The 19,596-nt window shown below is 40.6% G+C and overlaps 1 long non-coding RNA gene across 1 annotated transcript; it reads right to left on the bottom strand.

Annotated features, from left to right (window-relative positions):
• Positions 1 to 3,129: 3,129 nt before the first annotated feature.
• On the bottom strand, positions 3,130 to 18,447 carry LOC116662757. The gene is made up of 4 exons (XR_004318778.1): positions 17,921 to 18,447; positions 8,446 to 8,633; positions 7,076 to 7,185; positions 3,130 to 4,916 (listed from the first exon to the last, which is right to left on the bottom strand). It is a non-coding gene; the product is annotated as an uncharacterized LOC116662757 (long non-coding RNA).
• Between the last annotated feature and the right edge of the window lie 1,149 nt (positions 18,448 to 19,596).

The raw sequence follows: 19,596 nt of genomic DNA, 5'->3' as shown, positions 1-19,596 counted from the left end.
CTGTTTTATAAGCATGTCTTTCTGATATGTTTTCATTGTTAGAATATTATTCTGCCCTTTCTTTTCTTGTTTTCTTATAATGATTTAGGGTTGGATTTTTTCCAGCTTTATCGAGATATAATTGACATATAACATTGTGTAAGTTTAAGGTGTACAATGTAATGATCTGATACACTTACATATTGTAAAATTATCATCACAATAAGATTAGTTGACACACCTGACTTACTGTTGGATTTGAACACAATCTTACTCTATTGTTCATTTTTATATGAATTTAGTTTTTCTTTTACGAAGGAAGGATGACTCAGGATAACTTTTCTAGCTTCATTACTCTGAATTTCCTTCTTCTGTTTTTTTAAATTTTTAAATTGAAGTATAGTCAGTTTACAATGCTGTATCAATTTCCGGTGTACAGCATGTTTCAGTCATACATGTACATTCATATACTCACGTTCATATTCTTTTTCATTATAGGTTACTATAAGATAGTGAATATAGTTCTCTGTGCTATACAGAAGAGACTCATTTGTCTATTTTATATATAATAGTATCTGCAAGTCTCGAACTCCCAATTTATCCCTTCCCACCCCCTTATCTCCTAGTAACCATAAGTTTGTTTCTGTGAGTCTGTTTCTGTTTTATAAATAAGATCACATCTGTCTTTTTTTAGATTATACATATAAGTGAGATCATATAGTATTTTTCTTTCTCTTTCTGACTGACTTCACTTAGAATTATGATCTCCAGCTCCATCCATGGACCTCATTGCTCCCCTGCAAAGGCACTGATACAATGTGCTCTTTAGCTATTGGTAGTTTTCCTCCACCTGCTCATATTTTGAGGTTCATGAGAATATCCTGTTCATCCAGAACAAAAATTTGAAAAAATAAATGTCAATCAAGAAGGAATTGGCTTTAACAATTAATGTAATATCATGTAGTTATTAATAAGATGATGCCAATGATGAATTTTCTATAACAATGGAAAATAGTCCATAATATATTGTTAAGTAGGAGAAGCAGCTTAAAAAGTTTTTATATTATGGTGTCATTTATACATTTTTTTAAAATATAAAAAATGCATGTGTGTGTATGTTACTGTAAAAGATGCCTAGAAAAAAAAAACACCCCACTGTTTATATGATAGTTTATTCAGGTACTAGTGAGGGAGAAGCTATTTCCACTTTACACATAGGGGTTGTACAGATAAGTAGTGATAAATTTTTTTACTGAGCTCAGGATAGCTTTTAGATCTGGTCATAAGGGGCTCCTGCCTTGGACCCTATGTGTTAGAGAGTCTGAAAATCACAAACACACAATGAAAGGTCAATTCATCAAAGAGCGTATGAGATTGTGTACCCATTCCTGACACAGAGCAGCCATCACGCTACACCCACACTGGTGACTGACACCATTCAGGCCACAGGACATGCTTCTCCACATCTCTTGCCCTTTGTCCTGGAAACAAAAGTGACTTTATTCAAACGCCATGAAGAATCTTGGGTTTTCCTGCTGCCAGCATCATGGAAGGATTACTTAGCAATACGAGAAGAATTTGAGCTGTGGAAGCATTTAGGTAAGAGAAAAGACAAATTAATTCATTTGTCAAATCCTTCCTCTTAGATGTTGTGAATGCTATAGATTCTTGCATAATAAAGTACTGCTTCCCAGGAGTGCTGAGCATCTATTTTCTTGCTTTCTTTGAGTTCTTTGAGTTCGTTTGTAGACCTATAAGTACTCACAGATGACTGCAGTCTGTGCAATAGTTACACATGGCAGCCAGAGAATATTTTGCAGTAGTAAACAATATTCTCCTTAAATTATTTTTGTACGTACTCTAGACATAACATATTTGAGACATGAAGCATAATACCAGTTTTTTTGCATTAGCAACTGATGGATATTAAATGTAAGAATTACAAATAATTTTATGTCTATAAAAGATTTTATAAGATATAATTACATTTTAAAACTAAAATAAAAGCTAAGCTTTATTTGAATAACTTTTGCTTAAATTTTTAATGCTCATTATTATTTTTATTTTGTTGTTTAGTTTTAATAGATTATTTTGGATATTTTATTTTATTTTGGTTAAAAATTTTTTTTTAATTGAAGTATAGTCAGTTTACAACGTCATGTCAATTTCTGGTGTACAGCATAGTGATTCAGTTAAGTATATATATGTATATATATTTTTTCATATTCTTTTTCATTATAGGCTATTACAAGGTATTGGATATAGTTCCCTGTGCTATTCAGTGGGACCTTGCTGTTTATCTATTTTATATATAGTTGTTAGTATCTGCAAATCCTAAACTCCCAATTTATCTCTCCATCTCCCCTCCTCCCCCTGCCCCACAACCACAAGTTTGTTTTCTATGTCTGTGAGTCGCTTCTGTTTTGTAAATAAATTCATTTGTCTTATTTTTTTAGATTCCACATGTAAGTGATATCATATGGTATTTTTCTTTCTCTTTCTGGCTTACTTCACTTAGTACAACGATCTCCAGGTCCACCCATGTTGCTGCAAATGGCGTTATTTTATTCTATTACTTTAGAATGGCATTATTTTATTAGTATTCCATTGTATAAATACACCATATCTTCTTCATCCAGTCATCTGTTGATGGACATTTAGGTTGCTACCATTTCTTGGCTATTGTAAATAGTGCTGCTGCGAGCACTGGGGCCTGTATCTTTTTGAATTAGAGTTCCCTCCAGGTATATACCCAGAAGTGGGATTGCTGGATCATATGGTATGTCTATTTTTAGTTTTTTAAGGAATCTCCATACTGTTTTCCATAGTGGCTGCACCAAACTACATTCCCATAAACAGTGTAGGAGAGTTCCCTTTTCTTATTTTGGGTATTTTAGAAGAAAAATAACTATTTGGGGAGAGGAGGTCTCTCTCCTAAGGGCTCCCTATTCCTTGAGACACAACAAATAGGAAAAATAATTTTAATTTGTCAGTATTTTAACACTTTAATTATATTCTTGATGAAGTATATTCAAACTTGAAAATTTTGGAATAAGATTGCATTTTATCTTTTAATTCTATAGATAATTGATTATGAGAACAAGTTGATACTGGGTAGAACCCCCAAAATTGAAAGTGGAGCTCAGAAAATTAAGGGCTAAAAAGATACAAGTAAAATATAGTCAAACGTGGTCTGCTTCAATTTTTCAAAATTGCAGACAATAAAAGTAGACAGACTTCTGCTAAGTATGACCCATGTGCTGTTCACAAACAGGAACTACAAATTCTTTATTTACTGTATTTTAGTTTAGTGAGCAAAAACAATGAAAATACACAACAAAAGTATTCTTAGCATCCACGACTCAAGTAGTTCAGATGAAACACCTGTTTACTTTGTGTTCTTTACTAATGAAGGTTTTTTTCTTGATCAAAAGAAAAATTGAAAAATATAATTTTTCATATAAAATTCACAATTCAGAAGAAACAGATGCAATTCTGGCCTGCCCATCAGAAGATAAAGAAATTGCAAGAAAGCTGGCAAACTGGATGAGAAATATGCAAACTTTGGATCTTTACTGTTTGTTGGAAAGGAATCCTGGGAAAAGTCTGTCACATCCTTCTGAAATCATGAAACTGCTTCAGGAAAAACATAAGTTGATTCAAATTATTGGCTGTGAATTTTCCATTGGGTAAACACGGCAGAAAATGGAATATTTCATATCAAAATAAAATGTTCTTCAAATGGAGAAAGAAACTATAGAAACTTTTATATATTTTCAGTAGAAAGCCAAGTATTTTGTTACTATTGTTACATATCTCACAGTCAGTTTTACACAGTGTTGGCCAAGGAAGCTATTTATGACCGGAAATAGGTTATCAATTAAAAGAACACAAAATGTTACTTGCACTAGAAACAAACAAACAAACAAAAAACCCAGCGTATGCAAACACAAGAACTGAAAAAAAAAAAGCTTGAAACAATAGCACACAGGAGTCAACAAAGAAACCAGTTAACGAGTAAGTACTGATATAAAAAACTGCTGTGCCATTCTTAAATAATAGTCATTGGTGTTCCATATTTCACCAAGCTTTGTGTGACAACAGTAGAATAACATTCACAGAAAACAATGGACATTTTCTAGTTTAGCAGAAGAAATAACTTTCAAATTTGATGCCAGAATGGCCACACCTATAAGATAGATAAAAACTAATTTTAAAAATCATATTAAAAAAAAGAGAATTCACAATAGTATTAAAAGTGAGAAAAGAATTTACATGTACAAGTTTTTAAAGTAATAATAACTAATTTAACTAGATTATATTGGGACAAATGATATTGAACAACAAACATTCATCATACATACTGTCAGACTATCAGAAGATAAAAATGGAGGAAGTCAAAATTAATGAAGCTTTTACTGGTGTTATGCCAATTGTAAAAAGTTGAACTGCAAAGATAGCTTTGAATTTCAATCAAAAGATCAATCACTTAGAGAAGGTGAAAATAACAATATAAGTGAGAGTGATTTAAATGATGAAATTAGAATATCTTATAATATTTCTATGATAATAGTTTATCATAGACCCCATCATACTGTTTGAACTTTATATGTAAAATCCATTGTTGATTTCCAAATGTAATGTTAATACAATAACTTTGTTGGCAATTGCCGTTGCTATTGGCTAAACAGCAAGTTTTCTAAAATTAATTTAAAAATAAAAACACAATGACTTAAGAAAGGTTGACTAATTTGACTCTAGTGTCATAAGAACAAAAATTATATAAAATCCTATTACAACAACATAGTGAGCAATTTTGCTAAAATGAGAATAAGAAAAAAATAAATGTTATGCAGTAAATATATCATCACGTATGAATTACGTATGCCTTTGTTATGACTTGTCTGAACATCAGCCAAACAGCAGAACTCCCAGATCTGTGCACAAAATTAAAATTCAGTCAACTTTAAAGTTCAGTGATACTGTCATACAGAACTTATTCTCTAGATCTCATGTTAGGTATTCTTACCACAACAAAATTAAAGAAAAAAGTTTTTAAGGATTAAAAAAAGACCTATATTTGATTTTGTTTCAAAGGGAGAAGGATAGGACATATTTTACTGTATTTAACAGTTGTTAGTTTGTTTATAACTTTTAAATATTTAGACATCTGGCTCTCCATTTATATTTTTGCCCAGGTCCACAAATGTAGGGGTAGGTCTGATTCAGCCGATGCTAATTTTATAAGCAACGCCAACAAGAATTATTATTTATTAAGGGCTTATTATGTGCTGAGAACTGAGCTGGGCACTTGTTTTTTCACAACACCTCTATGAGGTAAATAGTCTCTTTCATATTACAGCTAGAGAAACTGAGGCTTTAGGGGGTTTAAAGTCACTGCCCAAACACTGTCAAAGCTGAATCAGACACTGACTGTACCCGTCCCGACCTGGGACTGACTGTTAAGGGCTGACAGAGCACCGGGAATGGGCTTTAAAGATGCAAGGCCTCTTCTGAGAAATATCTGTTGCTCTGTCCCAGTTCATGCTGCCTGAAATGCCACCATTACATATCGATTCATTTTAGTTTTAAAACCTTTCCAGTCTCTAAAAGAAAACAGTGGAAATGCAAATACTCCAAGAGGGTAAAAGATGGTAACGTGTGAAGCAGGTAGTAATTCTCATATTTTTTCCACCAAAGTAACCCATCAGACCAAAACTGAATTCTTAACCCCCAGGAGTCTGAAGGCTCAGCCCAAGAGATTATGATCAATTTCTTTCAAGTCTTGTGCTAGCTCTTTAAAATCATGTATGTATTTTTCTCCATACCATATACATATACATATATATAGTAATATAAAAACATTTCCCTCCAGATCTTCAAGTAAAAATGATGCTTCAGAAAACATTCTATGTTCCTCTGAGTTCAAGAACTCCTTGGCATACCATCTACTCCTTTGGCTTGAAAAGCAGAGCCTTAAACTGCTATTTGTGGGCACTTGGATAGGGTTTACCTGACCCTAGCTGGATTAACTACTCCCCAGTTTAGCTGAGGACCCACCATGTTCCTCTTCTATTTTATTCACCTTCTTAAGTTACTCAAATTTTACCTCCAACTATTTTGAAGGAGGTGAGCTCCCTGTCATTAGAAGTATGCAAGGAGATTAGATTAGACAATTGCTTGCTTGGAGAGCTATGGCAGGCAGGTCATACAGCAACGAATGGGAGAAACTTTCAAATGTGATGCCCTATGATCCTGCAAATTTCTATGTTCTCTGCAGCAGTAATTTCCCGACAAATGTATTTAATTCAGTAACTATTTATTCAGCACTTTTTAAAGTGCCAGATAGTATGCTAGGCAGTAGTGGACGGGACAGTCTTCTTGAAACTCAGTGGGCTATGGAGAACTATTAATCAGAAGGAAACTATAATACAGCCCAGGGGCTCTTGCAGGAGTAGCACCGTAATTATGGAAGCTCAGGGGAGAGACATCAAGACTGAAACAGTAGATGTGGATCCTGGTAGGCTTCCAGGAAGAGGTGACATCTAAACTGAGGTTTGAGGAATAAGTAGGGGTTTGCCCAGGTCCTTCTGGAAGCCCGTGTAGTTGCAATTAATTTCAGCTAGTTTCAAGTCCCTCCTCTGCCCTGCTACGTTTTGTTCACCCATTCTGCTTGTCAACTCAGGCTGTTTAGGGACAAAGGTGCTGACTTTTTCATTACCAATTGTAACCATGAAGGTGTTTAGAGAATAAGTAAGTGGTCCATCCCATTTTTACAAACTACATCAGATGGGGGACTGGATTCCAGGTTTGGGGCATCAAAGTTACTGGGCAGATCCTAAACTCATTTGAGATACTCACAGCTGTTTAACCAAGAGGAAGGGAGGGGTGTGAGTCATACTGAATTTGCCTCCTGGGCTGTGAACACAAAGGAAAGAAAATATTGCTAAGGGAAGAAGCAGGCTCCTCCTTGCAGTAGTATGTGTTTTGGTCGTTGCACAGTAGACAGCAGAGCCAATAATTCAGTCTGCGAAATTGCCAGCGAAAAAAACCAAACCCTTTGAAGTAGCTAATGAATACACTCTTTTTAACTTACTCCGATCTCATCGCTGAGAGCTGTGCAGTTGCTCCTGGGCAGAAGTTTCACTAATGTAGGGATGTTGACTGGCCACTGCATCAAATATTTATCAAGTCACAGATGGGAATCTACAAAGAGTTTGCAGAGAGGTTTAGTGTCTCCCTTTGGTTCTAGGGGAAGCACGTCAGCCCTACAAAAGGCAGGTCCACAAACACACACCTCTCAGCTTAGGCGTATGATTGTTGACCCATTTAAACAGGTTAAATGGGACCTGATTTAAAGAAATTACCTTTTTTTTTCCCCCTTAAAGTAAAAGTAGTACATTTTCACTGCGGACATTTTTAGAAAATATCTTTATATAAAAGAAGAAATGAGAACTCGCCTATAATACTGCCAATCGAGATGTATCATACCAGTCTTTTAAATAATAATTAAATCATCCCGTATCCAATGCTATGTGCCTATTTCACTCTTTTGCTTTACTCATTTAACAGTACATTCTTAACACCTTTAGACAACATTTCATATTTTTCTACAGCATATGTTTATATATTTACACACTTTTCTAGTCAGTGTGCCATGGTTTACCCAACCAATCTTTTGGGATTGTGTATTTAAGTCCCATCTAGTTTTCACTATTATAAGTGATGTTTTTGATAAGCATCCTCATAGTTATTTGTGCCCAATTATGATATTTTCTGACAAATGAGTGGGAAAGGAATGGCTAGGTCAAGGAGTTGGCCTGATACACCAGTTTGTGTTTCCATGATCGGAGTATGACAGAGGGGTGGAGCTGTCATTTTTAACGGGCTACCGGCTGGCCCATCTCAAGTGAGACGGTCTGTAAGGTCACTGAGAGCTACCAATTGGTCTAGGAGTTTGGGGGTTGGTTTATCTGTATATTTGTCTGTTTTCTTAACAGCGTTCTTGAAACTTGAACTTTTTCCCTCTTTAACAGCTATCTTATTTCGCTCATCTCCCACCTTTATTTAGTTACACTGGAAAGAAAGAAGGATCTCTTCAATGATAAACAGCAGTGCCTGGGTTCAAAAAGGATTTATGGCTTGCTGTTCTGCATTGCTAGTAACCACAATTTTAGTGCTGGGTCTATCAATACCTTTTTTCTCTAACAATAGAAGGCAAGCTGTTTCCTGCAATTGAAGTCTCCTAGAACAGAGCTTCAGTGACATTTAGGAAAACATAGAGGAGGGGATGGTTAAGATAAGATTGCCAGCTTTTTATTTTGCCAAGTAAAGATATTGGAACAATCACAAGAAACAATGGTCAGCTGCTCTCATCAAGCAATCCCTGAAGAATGAACATTTTAACACACATGCACTCATACTAAAACAAGAAGAACATAAATCCAGAATAAAGTGCCGGCTTACCTAAGAAAGAACAACTGGCCTTCTGGCACTGACAAACACATTGTCCTCTGTTGTCTTCTCACGAAGGATTTGAAAACAGCATCTCGGGTTGGCATCAGTCTGTGGACCCGGACTTGAGAACCACTGTCTTACAAGCTCACGACCATGTGTTCTACAGGGAGCAGGATCTGACGCAGCCCTCTTCCTCCCTAGAAAAGAAAAAAGTGACAGAAACCCTCTAATTCCTTCCAGGTGTCTCTTCCTAACTGCTTGGTCTCTGCGGTGTTCCCAGATTGCAGTAATTTGGGTATTGTTTTCATGACTTGCACACCTCCACAAACCACCCACATATTATTTATTTAGCATTTGTTTTAAGTCAACACTTTCTTAACTTCAAAAATAAATGTATTTCAAAGGGCAAGCCAACGTTATTAGATCCTAGATTGAATTTACCTGCCAAAGGTTCTAAGATGGAGTCCTATACTTTCTTGGTTTCAAAAGAGAGAGATTAGCAAGCGAAAGGTGGGGAAGGTATATCAGCACAGAAGACGCTGCCCTTGGCAGAAGCAGAGGGATTGAAGGAGAACTGGAATGGAAATAAACTTCTCACCACGTGAGGTCATGTACACTGATGCTCTGTCTGTGTGCCACTGGCAGTGGTCCCACAGTTTGGAAAGTACCAGTGAAGTGCAAAGAGAATTGAACTTGGTTTCGAGCCCTGGCCTGGCCACCTGCTGATTCTAAATCCTCAGGCAAATCACTCCACCTCTTCTTAAAACCTCAGCTTCCCCAGCTGCAAAATGAGATGATAATCTATCTGATGGGGATATTGTGACGAATTTTAAAAATTCTAATTTCTGAATCAATGGCTCTGTTAGACCTTGGTCTTTGTAGTATGTATCTGTGGGTTTTTATCCTCCAGTTCTGTATTAATCATGCCTTTAATTTTCTATATTTTATGATGCTTTGACATCTTGAGGGCTTGTGGACCCAAGGAGGAACTGCCTCTCCCAGGGGTAGCTAATTCCTAGAAATAGCAAACAATTTGCCAGTGAGTGCATATTTAATATGCAAGCCAATCAATCCTGAGTCCACCATCTACCTTCTTTTATTAGGCTCCTGCTTTCCGGGACACCATCCTCTTCCCTAAATCACCCAGGGCTATGTACCAAAAACTAGGGACCACCCCTGTAGTCCAGAGCCCACCCAAATTATTCAGATTACTCAAACTAGCCAATCCTAAATCTGCTCAACTGTGTAACCTTCCCAGCCCATTCCTTCCTGTGAAAACCACAATAAAGCTTTTCCCCCCAGCTTTCCCCTTGATCCTTCTGTCTCCTGGTGCTTCCCACCACCCCCAGCCTGCATCCCCGCCCCACATGCGCTGCTGGGCATGGCATGCCCCCTCCACTTGGGAACTTTGGGTCACAAACTACTTTTTCTATGGTAATTGTCTCCTGAAGCATAGGCCTGTCCATATCTGAATAAAAACAAAATCCCAGGTACATTTTAAAACAAGTGTCAACCCTGAGAGCCCAGCCCAACTCCAGTCTCAATTCATGATTAAAGAGGAGTTGATCTCATTGTCGGCTCAGGGAGGAATATACAGCTCCTGTCTAAGCCAGTCAACCTGTCACATCACGACTGTCTCAGAGGTGGACATAGGACCACATCAAAGTTGCAGCAATTCTTTTGCTAGGACAAAAACTTTTAATTTTTTTCCCTACTGGATTAGAAACTGGGAGTTTTAGACCTGGAATTCTGCAGCCATTTTGCTAGCTAGAGGAAAAGCACCTGTTCGACATGGAGACAGCAAAAATAAACAAATGGGACCTAATTAAATTTATAAGCTTTTGCACAGCAAAGGAAACCAGAAACAAAACAAAAAGATAACCCACAAACTGGGAAAAAAATATTTGCAAATAATGCAACTGACAAGGGCTTAACTTCCAGAACATACATACAGCTCATATAATCCAATAACCAAAAAACAAGCAACCCAATCAAAAAATGGGCAGAAGACCTAAACAGACAGTTCTCCAGTGAAAACATACAGATGGCCAATACGTACATGAAAAGATGCTCCATACTGCTGATTATTAAAGAAATGCAAATCAAAAGTACATTTAGGTCACCTCACCTCACACCAGTCAGAATGGCTGCCATTTAAGAAGCCATAAACGATAAATGCTGGAGAGGATGTGGAGAAAAGGGAACCCTCCTACATTGTCGGTGGGAATGTAGTTTGGTGCAGCCACTGTGGAAAACAGATGGAGATTCCTTAAAAAACTAAAAATAGAGTTACCATGTAATTCATCAATCCCATTCCTGGGCATATATCTGGAGGAAACTCTAATGCAAAAGGATACAGGCACCCAAATTTTCAAAGCAGCACTATATATAATAGTCAAGACATGGAAGCAACCTAAATGCCCATCAACAGATGATTGGATAAAGAAAATGTGGTGTATCTATACAATGGAATACTACTCAGTCATAAAAAATAATAAAATAATGCATTTGCAGCAATATGGAAGGACCTAGAGATTATCATACTAAGACAAGTCAGACAGAGAAAGACCAATATCACATGATATCACTGATATGTGGAATCTTAAAAAATGACACAAATGAACTTATTTACAGAATAGAAACAGACTCACAGACAGCAAACAAACTTATGGTTGCCAAAGGAGAAAGGAGGGGAGAGATAAATTAGGAGTTTGGGATTAGCAGTTGCAAACTACTATATATAAAATAGATAAACAATAAGGTCCTACTATATAGCACAGAGAACTGAACTTAATATCTTGTAATAGCCTGTAATGGAAAAGAATGTGAAAAAGAATATATATATATATATATATATATATATATATATAACTGAATCACTATGCTGTACACCAGAAACTAAATCAACTACACTTCAACTGAAAAAAAAAATAGAGACAGTTAGAGAAAGCAGTGCCAAGAAACAGAGGAAAAGAAGTCAGTTCCTGGTGTCATCATTTGAGCCAACTCAACTCCTGGACTTTGCAGTTACCTGTGTTTAAGCCCATTGAGATTGGGTTTTCTGCACTTACATATAAAAGAATCCTAACCTTCAAGGTTTTCTTTCCCCTTTTCTTGCCACCCAAAGCCACATTTGGAGATATTTAAAACCGTAACTTGAATTCAACCAGTTCCACACTTAGTTTGTGCCCAGCGCTGTGCTGGCCCTTGGGATGCAACGTCTCAGATGACCTTCTAAGAGCGTCACTTTAGAGGGGAATTCAGACATGCACACAACAAGGAGAGAGTGGAATCGCAGCTTTCGCGGAGGTTCAAGCAAAGGTCACGGTACAGGGAAAGAGCAGTCAAATCTGCTGGGAGGTCCTCCCTCTTCAGTCCTGTACTGGTCACAGCCTCGACTCAGCTGGACCCTGTGGGTGAGCCTCCCACTTCAAGGAGCATCAGCTGTAATGAGTGCTGACACTTGGTGAGGACATCCTGAGGCCCTATGCCCATGTTTATTTCATTCTCTCTGTTCCTTTAAAGGACAGATATTATTACCTCCATTTGAGAGATGAAGATTCCTCTGTTTCAGAGGCTTAACTAGAGTAAATAGCCCTTCTCAACTCAGTGATAGAACACGAACTCAAACACAGAATGGGTGGCTCTAGAGAGCAGGCCCTTCGTGGCTAAGCCACTCCCTGGTACCTGAGGAGAGCTACTGTGCGCCAGACTCCACCCCGTAATCGTAGAAGAGAAAGCAGCTTTCCAAAAGCATTCCTCATTCTACAGTAGAATTTGCTGTAGGGGTCTCTTCCCGTATGGCACATGGACCACGGTAGTCCCCTTAGAAAGATCTTTTTACCACACCAGTTATTCCAAGGACCACATCTAGTGAGTAAGATGAAGTCCCCCTATGTATGTGCCCCTCCTGGCTCAGGACCCCAACCTCTCCTGTGAGATGTCTCCACCTGGCAGTCCTCTGAGAGATGGAGTATCCAGGTGCAGCACAAAGTAGCAAAGAACCTCCCGGGCCCCGAGATCGGGATTGCCTGCGGTTGGAAGGCGGCAGGCGAGATCTCCGACTGACACGGTCAGTGAATTGTGCCTTTGCTTCCAGCAGAGCACGTGGGGCTTCTGAGGATTTCAGCGTGCCTGATGGAGGCACCGGAGGCAGCCTGAGCCCCAGGCATATTGGCCACCTTGGCAGATTTCCTTTTTAAGCTTCGTGTTGGCTTGTCAACCTCATCATCCCAAACCAGTTAAACAAACAATTTACTAGGCTGGCAGCCCCTCCGGATGCCGCAACTATCCTTTAAGGGACTGTTGGCTTTTCCATTTTCAACTCCACTTTAATGATTTTCTTTCCAGAGGAAAAAGGGTGCATCCTTCAGCTTGGGTAAGAAGTGTATTATATGAATATGGACATGCAGTTCATATACTGGCTATGAATATTCATAGGCTCTCTTGGACATATCACATCAAATCCGTGTGAGGGAGTAAGTATTTCACTTTAAAATCAAAGCTGAATAGGATGCTTTCAAATCATCATTAGGATTTTATTATAAATGAATGCATTTATATTAAATTTGGATGTGAATTTGATATAATTCACACAGTACATAATTAGATAACTAGCTTTCTTCCCTTAATGGTATTTCTCAAAGACCTTTTTATGATCATTTAATTTTGAGTCTATTGAAATAGATGTGAACAGACACGTTGGATTTTGTAACCCATTACTGCCTCCTTTATTTCAAAATTGCTATTTTAGGCTTCTTGACAACTAAGAATGACCTTTTTTTTTTTTCCTCCCCTGGCACTTTTCTCAGTAGTTGGTTAGGGAAAATGGGATGTCACTGCCCTGTCTTACTTGGCTCATTCACAGATCTCCTCTGCATTCAGTGTTTACTCCATCACATCCTGTGATTGTCCAGTCATCACGTGAAATGTACAAGGCTTGATAACGGCAGTAACTGTCCTTCGCCATCATCCACCCTGTGTCATCCTCTGTGCTATGGGCGGCACAGCTTGTTAAAACCTCACCTCGAGCCTAGGAGGCAGACATTATTTTCTCTCACTTTATAATAGAAGAAACCAAAGCTCACAAAGTTCAAGATATCTTGCCCAAGAAAATTTCTCGTGAGGAAAAGAACTGGGTGGTCAAGGAATCCAAAGGTTTATCTTGCCTGTTTCTTCTTTCATTCCCCAGACATCTGATGAGCACCTTCTAGGTCCCAGCCACCGTTCTGAACACTGGGGATACACAGGGGAGCGAGACAGCCAAAGCCCCCTGTTCTCAAAGAGCTTGCGGTCTCCCCAGCTTCCCAGTCAAGCCTGAGTCATATATCCGGACTCCTGCCCATACAGCGGGTGGAAGGGGCACATCTTGGGCATGACTGGGTCCCCCCGGCTGGTTTGAAGCAAACGCTGAGCACTTCTCGGTTTGGTAGGGCTGAGATTTATTTCAATGCCTAGTTCAATGTCGGCATCCTTGTTAAATTCTTCATAAACATTTGTAGTTGTTGTTTGACATTTAGGTCTCCAAAAGAGATGGGTGAGGGGATTACTTCAGATGAAAACACTTCATTCAAATACCCCTTTTAAAGTGTTTCTGCTTTGATTTTACTCTTGACCTTAATTCGCTCACCTTCTCCCTTGGTTTACAAGTACCTGACATAACTCTGAGGACAGTTGGGAAGGAACAGCTATGTCACACCTTACACAAGCATTTCTATTTTTCCAAGGAGGATGGGGTGAGACTCCCCAGGTCCAGTCCCTCCCCTTCCAAGACTGCCACCATCCTGACAGTCAGGACCTGGCTGGCTTCCCACTCCTTCGTGTCTCCAAAAATCAAGAGGGGAGATGAAAAGAGGATTGCGACGTCTCAGCCCTTGCCATCAGATTTACAGTGCCTGCCTCTTGATCAGCAAAAGAAGGGGGAGATGAAAAAGGCCAATCAGCCCCGCCCGTGTGCTCCTGTCTTTGTCAGAATGGCATCTTCAGCCTCCAAAGCATTTGGAGCGTTCTCGTGGCAGGAAACTAAAATGCTTTTTTCCCAGACATGATAGCTGAGGTCCTCCCCAAGCAGTGGGACCTGTCTGTCTTCCATTGGAATCTTTCATCTTCATTTACAATCCCTCCTTTCAGAGCTTCTTCAATAATTGATGGCATTCTGAGTGGCACGTCTGTGGCATCTGCAGGGTTGAATTAGGGTGGGAAGGACAGAGAAGAGGAAGGTGACACTGCTGTGGGCCCAGTCTCAGCGGTAGCCTGTGTCCTTTTTAATCCATCCCTCCTCTTCCATCTTCCATGCTCAGCACAATGTCCATGAAAGAGGCTTGTCTTAGGTCAGGTTCTCTAGATGAAGAGGTCAAGATAGTGATTCCTGTAAGTGACGTATTAAAGAACCACCCTCAGAAGAAACCCTTATTGGGTTGGGGGAGAGAGAGCAGAGAACGGGCAAGAAGGAGGAGAGGGCAGGGGAAGGACCTGGGCAAAGACGGGATTTAGGAAAAGACTGGCCTTGTACCAATCCCACTGGGAATTCAGCAGGAGAAACCGCGTCTCTGAGGTTGTCCCACGTAGGTAAAGGGACTGGACTGTTACGCTCCGCGCCTCAGTCAGCCAAATACCATGCCATTCCCATCCTTAGAGTGGGATGTAACCTTCCAGGCATCTCCCACAAAAAGGCTCTCTGCAAGCACGGATAGCCCTTTCTAGAAGAATTCAAGTATGTGAGCCGGTAGCATCCAACATCTGCGTAGCTGGGGATGGGTGTGCAGGATGCCTTTACCAAGCTGGGTACCAACTGCATCTGCTACACTGCTCAGGGAACGGTTTTTGAGACCATGAGAATGACTAAGCAGTTCTGTTCATGTCGGTGATATCTCCCTGCCTCCCTTCTTCCCTCGCCCCCTTCAACAGACACTTATTAGTAAACTAGTCCTCAGGGAGCTTAGAGTCTAAGTAAGGAGTCAGGCAGAGAACAGATAAATGAATACACACAAAAAATAATGCCAAATTGTGACCACTGCTCCAAAGGAAACAGAGCACCAGGGAAAGAGGATAACAGACAAAGGGGAGAGGCACCTCTGTGGGGTTAGGGAGTCACAGAAGGCTTCTCTGAGTGAGCCACTTGGAAGCTGAGACCTGAAGAGAGGGAAGGAGCCCGCTGTAAGAATGCAGGGCAAGGCGGTTCCAGGGAGGGCAGACAGCAGACACAAGGCCCCCTGAGCAGGGCGAGGTGCATGTGCTCTCAGCCCTGATGCCAGGCCAGACGGGAGCTGGGGGAGTTTGACTTGGCCCAGATGATGCCGAACCTTGTAGGGAAGGGGCTTAGATTTAACTCACCTGCATTCAGACGTGCAAAGGAAATGTAGTCTCTATTTCCTCGCGTGGACCCAATTTTAAACATTTCCTAACTCCAGCAGAAATTTGGCTTTTTAATATTCATTGTATCTCGGTCTCAGAAAATGCCAGGAGGATCTGGCCCTTTCCCTCCCCAGGATGGCCTCTGGAGTAGGGAAGCTTACTCCAGGGGAGGGCCTTGGACCTAATGTGGGTCCTTGCAAGAGTCTGGGGGTCCTTTCCAGCCTCCTCTCCTCTTGTGACCTCCCTGCTGCAGACACCCTGTGACTGGTGGAGCGTGCCTGATTCAGCCCTAGTGGTGTTCTCAACCTCCCAACACCCCAGCCCAGTCGACTGCCCCCAGTTTTGTTCTTGCTGGTGCTGCAGACTTGCAGCCTCCCCTTCACTCCCAATCAGCCCTGGGCTTGGGGGTCAGACTGGCAGTCCTCAGCTTTACCATGGTCGGTGAGCTTTACAAACAGCTCCACCACATCCGTCCACCTAACGGGAGACTGGGCACATGTGCTTCACCATCTCTGCCCTCTCAGCTTACTCCCAGACCCCTGGGGTAAAAGGACTTGGCTTCCCGCTTCTTCCTTAGGTGTGGACCCCCTGTGTCACTTTTTCCCTCCTCCAGAAGTGTCATCACCGTTCACTCTTACCAGAATCTGCAGGGGCAGATCAGCTGTTTGAGACTCTTCTTTATGGGAAAAGAATGGCATATTCGTTTACTATTTTCAAATGATTATTCCCATTACAAGTGGTATTAAAAGATCACTGCAGTTGCAGTGTGGAATTTGAAGTGACCAAGGATAGATGCAGGGACAGTTGGAAGCCAGTTGATTGTTCTCCAGGGAAGAGCTTCGCAGCTTGAACTGGAGTTGCAGTGGTGTTGGTGAGAAGTGGACAGATCTGATATATATTTTGGGTGGGATCTGGCCGACAGTCTATTTAACAAGCCTTTACTGAGCACATGCTCTGAGCAAGGTCTAGGAAAGACACAAAGATAAGGAGGACATGGTCCCTGAGTCCAAAATGCTTATAAAACAATGGGTAAGAAAAGACACATAACAATTTATCTCATGCTAGGTGAGCACTAGAGTTGTGCATAAGGAAGATTAGAAGTTCGAATTACTAAGGGTAGACTTCCTAGGTCCAGTAAATGGCTAATGGGTTTCAATACCATCATCCCCATAATAGTCATGTGACCTTGGGTACATGACCTAACCTCTTTAAGTCTCAATTTCCTCAAGCCAAAGGAAAAAAAAAAAAAAAAAAAAGGAGGGGGAGGGGGAAATAGAAAAAGGGGGTGTAGGAAGTATAAACTATTGGGTATAAGAGAGGCTCAGGGATGTATTATACAACACCAGGAATATAGCCAATATTTTGTAATAACTAATGGAAAGTAACCTTTAAAAATTGTGTTTAAAATTTTTTTAAGTTTAAGAAAAACCTCATGCACACACACAAAAAAGGATGCAATAATAAAGTCCACTTCACAGGGCTGTGTGAGGACTCAGTGAGATTATACATAAGGCACTTAGGATATGCACTGGCTCATAACATATATTTTTTTAGCCAACAACTTAATTGAGCACCTTTATTAGCCATGTACCCTTCTTCACTTCCCTGAAATGCACTTCCCCTGGCTGTATACCTCTCTACATCGATAGGAGGGCTTCCAGACCATTCAGTCTTCCAAGGCAAAGGCAATGTCAATTGGCCTCTAGTATCCACCTGGCATGGTCTGCCTGACTAACTCTTACACGGAGGATGAGGGCTGGCCCGTTATGGAGCCTCTGATCTGATTGGAAAGATTAGGCTCTAAATACGTGAATAAGGAACAGCACAAGGCTTAGTGATTCATTCAACAAATAATACTGAAGGCATCTAGAGTGATAACAGGCTTATTCAATCCTCCCAGCTGCTCTCCCAGGAAGGCATTATAAATCCATTTCACGTGGGGAGAGTTCAGTTCAGTGGTAGAGTGCATGCCTAGCTTGCATGAGGTCTTGGGTTCAATCTCCATCACCTCTATTAAATAAACAAACAAACAAACAAACAAACCTAATTACCTTCCTCCCAACACACATACACACAAACACACACACACACAATCCATTTCACAGATGACGAAACAGAATAAGTAATTTACCTTGGATCACACAAGTAGTGAATGGTAGATGTTGACTTGATTCCAAAGCCCACACTTGTATGTAGATGTTATTGGCCAGTCAGTAGCTACTTTTAAGTTCCAACGATGGACCAAGACACTGCTGAGCTCAGAACATTCAGTTTGGACAAACTTTCAGGCTGATACAGAATCGCAGAGGACAGAAAAGTTAAATGTGTGCCACCATGGCTGGGAGGAGCATTGGACACTAAAGGGGTCCCGAACAGCTTGTATGACCCTGAAGGAGGCAGAGAGCATGGCTTAGAAGCAAGGCTTTGGAATCAGACAAACCTGGGGTGAATTCTAGCTCAGCCACTTAACTAGCTGTGCGCCTATGGGCAAGTTTATTTTACCTCTTTATGCCTCAGTTTCCTCATTTAGAAAATGGGGGTAAAAAATCTACTTCTTAGGGTAACAGAGAGCATGAAATGAGTTCATGAATGCGAACTGCTTTGTCAGGGTCTTATCCAGAATCAGTGCTTTAAAATGGCAGCTGCTATTGAAGGAGACTGGATAAAACTGGGTGTAAGTGGCAGCATGGCAGTGTTTTTTGGCACCACTTCTAACCCCGTGAAAGCTTACATAACCATTTTTGTTAAAAAGCACATCTCGTGGAGAGTAATAATAATCTAATTTTTGACCCCTGTGTCCATTTAAATCTGCCCTGTGGCAAGAGTTCTTCTGCCACAGGATAAAAATGTAGGCAGGTCCTATGACTTCTCTGTTTGCTCTTAGCTTTTCTATTCCCTTTAATTCCTAAAACACTGTCTCAGTTTGGTAATTACGATGCCCAGTCACTGTATAATGATAAATATATCTAATATGACAGAGTGAAAAGATCAGCTCCCCCACCTTAGACCTGCAGTTGGGGAACGGGATGGGATAGGCTTCTGTACGTACTGCCAATCCTCCACCCCCATCCCTAACTCTTGCTGGGCCAGGTGGGCTGAGGAAGAAGACATAACAGGAGCAGCAAAGTTTTCATGGGACAATGCTAATATTGGACTTGGCAGACACACAAAGCTCACTCTTTCTCTTGAGGGCTTTCTTGGGTTCTTTGGAGACCCCCATCAATGTAGATTGCTTGCTTCAGGTCCCTTGTTGTGAATGAATGCACTCCTATTCTGGTCATCGCTCATGGCTCCACCCATCACCCCTGGGCATCTTAGACTGCACTTCCTGGTTCTTTCTACCAAGACCCCCTTCCTCTTCCACTGGTCTTCTTGGGCAGAATCTAAGATGGCCCCACACTGACTTTCTCTTGCACGTGGTCCACATCTGATCCTGGGAAATACTCATGTATTCTTTGCTCTGTTAAACTTGAGGAGAACAATTATTTCCGAAGTTTCAGCCGTCCATTCAGTGCCACTCCAGCCAACCTTAGATTTCTCAGACATGGTTCACACCTGTCAACTGTACATCAGAAATGGCAAAGGACTCATTTTAAGATCCTTGAGTGGTTTTCTTGAAGTCTTTTTCCTTGGGCTTAAGGTGAAGTGCAGCTTCCATCCCTCCCCTTGGGGTGAAGAAATCCTCTTCAAAACTCCTCTCATCTCCAACTAATGGCCCTTTAATACCCTTGAGGTGAGTGAGGGGTTTCTCAGCCACCCCCTTGGCAAATGTTTGTATCTTGTTCCAGCACCTCACTTTAGACAGCG

The sequence above is a fragment of the Camelus ferus genome, chromosome 3, assembly GCF_009834535.1.
Source record: "Camelus ferus isolate YT-003-E chromosome 3, BCGSAC_Cfer_1.0, whole genome shotgun sequence".
Classification (NCBI taxonomy): domain Eukaryota; kingdom Metazoa; phylum Chordata; class Mammalia; order Artiodactyla; family Camelidae; genus Camelus; species Camelus ferus.
The sequence above is the reverse complement of the archived record's forward strand: the minus strand, read 5'-3'. Positions and strand labels throughout refer to the sequence as shown.